This window comes from Myotis davidii, unplaced genomic scaffold, assembly GCF_000327345.1.
Source record: "Myotis davidii unplaced genomic scaffold, ASM32734v1 scaffold1059, whole genome shotgun sequence".
In the NCBI taxonomy this organism is placed as follows: Eukaryota; Metazoa; Chordata; class Mammalia; order Chiroptera; family Vespertilionidae; genus Myotis; species Myotis davidii.
In genome coordinates, this window is record NW_006290038.1 from 123305 (window position 1) to 126712 (window position 3408).

Consider the following 3408-nt stretch of genomic DNA (forward strand, 5'->3'; position numbering starts at 1 on the left):
TCATAGGAGCTGTGGCCAGACGGCCGTGATGGAGAGGGGTGTCCACCAGCCCCGCTCAACGCGAGGAGAAAAGGATCTTGTCATTCATGCTTTGTCACCGCGGCGTTTCCATCTCCTCTCTCAGAGCAGCAAGCAGGGTCTCCTAAAATGCTTCGCTGCAGCCAACAGCGGTCCTGTGGCGCTTCCCAGGCAGAGCGCCGAAGCTTCCTTCTCGCAGCGGCTGCTCCCCCTCCCACCCGGGGGGCGGGGCACGCTGGGGATTCAAAGTGATAGGAGTTTATGATCTGAGAGATAGAGCAGCTGAATTAACCTGAGATAGAATCATTAGTTTGAAATCCCGAAGTGCGCATGCGTATAGGGATAGAGGGTTAAGTTTTTTTTTTTCTAAGTTCCATCTCTCAGGCCGGTGCACCTGCATCTCCCTCTGATCACAGGCGAAGTGATTGGGGAGGTGATTCTGCTGCGGACAAGGTACACTGTGCCCAGCGCGCAAGCAGAACCGTTATGCATGGTCAGGTTGACCCCAGCAGGAGCCAAGCTGTCACCTCATCGCCTGACAACCAAGAACAATGGTTGGATTCTGCTGGCCTCAGGACTGCATGCCACCGCATACGTTCTGTTAACGTAAAAACCATTGAAACCTGTACAGAATTCTTGTGCGTTTATTTGAGCCAAACTGTCGACATATGCCGGGAAGCAGAACCTCAACGAATTGAGATAATGCTCCGGAGAATGGCGGGGTTACATCTGTATTTATACATTGCAGTCAAAGGAGGGACATAGGTGGGTTACATGAAATCCATTGGTGATAGATTAAGGAGGGGGGACAAAGCAAACGGTGGGGGGGAGACCCCTGGGATTGGATAAAAAGTAAAATGATGGACACATACTTAGGTGGGTGCAGGAACAATTAACATGATAATGAAAGAATCTGCGGCATCTGTCCTGCCCCGCCCCCCCCCATACACACACCTGGCTCCATAAAAAGGGAAGTCAAGTTACCCAGATATCCCAAGGACATGTTATCATAGATGCAAAAAGACAGATAGGCTCAGTTACGGTGAAGGTTGACCTTGTCAGTGAAGATACTGGTGTAGGACGTAACTGCCCACCATCACTGCTTTTCGTTAAGGTTTAATTTCAGACCATCCTTTGTGGTTAGTTTAGGTCCCTGAGTCTGCAAGACTGCCACCAGGCCTCCCCTGAGCCTGTCAGGTCAGCGTGTGGCCCCTTCCGTCCACAGTTCCCAACCTCCACCCAGCCCACGTTTCCTATGCAATCCCGTCCCCTGCACCTGCTGGAAGGGCAGGTTTTGGATGCTTGTAAGCGCCCTGTCTTCTTGGTTAGCTGGCCTTCTCAATAAACGCCGTGGATGATTCAACCCTGCCTTTGTGATTGGACGCAGCCACAGGCAGCCCGGGGGTTGCGCGGCAACAAAAGGGCCACAGTTGAACTCTGTGGGGTTTATCTAACATTTGTTGAATGAACCACGTGGACAAAGCTAGACCTGAATTAGTGAAGCAGGACCCCTGGCTCACAGTCCCCGCCCCTCCTCTCTCTAATTCTCACTGTCCCGGCTTCCTGGGAGCTGTGGTTGAATTCCTTGTCGCCCTTTCTCAGCACAGACATCTGCTCACGGAGCTTCGTCGGGGACAGCAGTGCCGCTCTCCTCCCCACGGCCCAGGGTGGGCTGTGTGCTTTCTTCCCCCTGTCCACCCGCAGCTCTCTTCCCAGGACCACTCTCCTCCTGACAGGCACGGCCATCCCAATCCTTACAAGGGGCTCCCCGGCACCCATTTTCCACGGCCTACGAAGACGGTCCCGGTGGGGTGTCCTGTAGCCGGGGCTGACGAACAGATGACTCAGACACGGTTTGACTGTAGGGAGAGGGCTAGGGGCCCCTGGCTCTAGTGGCCAGGGCAGCCTCTATTCCTGCCTCGTTAGGCCTTTATTGGAATTTTTATGTTTAGGTACAATCAGCAGGGCGAGTAATCTCAGGAGGACACACGTGTACATTGTCCTCTAGGCGGGGCATCCAGGGGTTAAAGGGTAAGGATTCCAGTAATCACCCAGGGGTCTGCGCATGCACAGACTTATTTGGAAAGGTCAAGGGATAATTAGGGGCGCTGCCTTCAATACACCCCTAAGTCTCCCCTGTGAATCCACATCCATTTGCAGGGAGGGCTCAGGACCTAAAGGAGGGGCCGCACACCAGTGAAAACACTAGACGAGAAATATGAATTTAGAAGGCATGGGGGCCAGGCAGAAACTTCCCTCTAGTGGAGAAGCTCCCGGTAAACTGGGTCCCCTCAGCTTTTTATTCACTTGAATACACATTTGCCCTTTAGGAATGCCTACAGGCATATCAAAGGTAAAGTTTGGTTAACAGTAAAAGGGTTATCAGGTTAGGGAATTGCCTTGAGCCCTGCTGACCATCGCATTGATAGGCTAACTACTGCCGGTCTTAGCCTCCAGCACTCCCCGAAGGGAATTCTGATAGACAGGCGGGAGGCCTTCCACACTCCCCTTCCTCAGGATGCCTCCTCCCAACTTTCCAACCGATTCTTTTGTCGGTCCTGAACGACCTGCTCTTTCTCAGCCCCGCTTCACCCGTCCTGCTGCCTCTCCCAGACCCCAGGAGCCCCCCTGCTGTCGGGAGGAGTTTCGGGGCGCCCAGCGCCACCTGTCCTGCAGCAGGATGTGGACCACTGCCTGCCAGCACTCGCCGTCCCTGCTCTTACCCACTGGCCCAGTCACTTAAAAACAGGTTCATGCGTCAAGGGTCGCTGCCCAAGAGACCGCGCTGCTGCTCTGCCGTGCCAGGTGCTGTGCAGCCCTGCGACTGCACTGTCTGGCAATGCCACGGCCAGGGCTCCACGTCGGCCCTCGAAGGTCACGGCCCAGATGGCTGCGTAAAGGACATGAAACGCTGGATCATGATGTGCACACCTGAAACTAGTATGGCATTCTGTGTCAACTGTAATTAAAACAAAATTTAAAAAAAGATTGAGAACTAAAAATGACAATAATAGAAAAAACACCTCGGGCCCTTCCTTTCCATTGCAGAGCGAGAGAAAATAGAGTTGGGGGCAAGCCCCTCAGTCCAGGCTGACCTGCCAGGGCGGATGTGGGGACGATGGAGCTGTGAACACAGAGGGGCTCAGAGGCTCTGCTCTTTTTATTTATTTAAATTCTTTATTGTTGAAAGTATTTCATATGTCTCTTCTCCCCCCATTGACCTCTTTCCATCCGCTCCTGCCCCCCAGCACATGCCTTCACCCCTACTGACCATGTCCACTGGTTATGCTGATATGCATGCACACAAGTCCTTTGGTTCATCTCTTACCCCCTCATCACCTCTCCCCCCGCCTTCCCTTATAGGTTGGAGAGTCTGTTCGATGCTTCTAT

At 53.3% G+C, this 3408-nt stretch overlaps 1 protein-coding gene across 1 annotated transcript in view; it reads right to left on the reverse strand.

Annotated features, from left to right (window-relative positions):
* The window catches only part of LOC102754425 (low affinity immunoglobulin gamma Fc region receptor III-B), a 17886-nt gene that overhangs the window by 8389 nt on the left and 6089 nt on the right, over positions 1-3408 (reverse strand). The gene's annotated exons all lie outside the window — the stretch shown is intronic.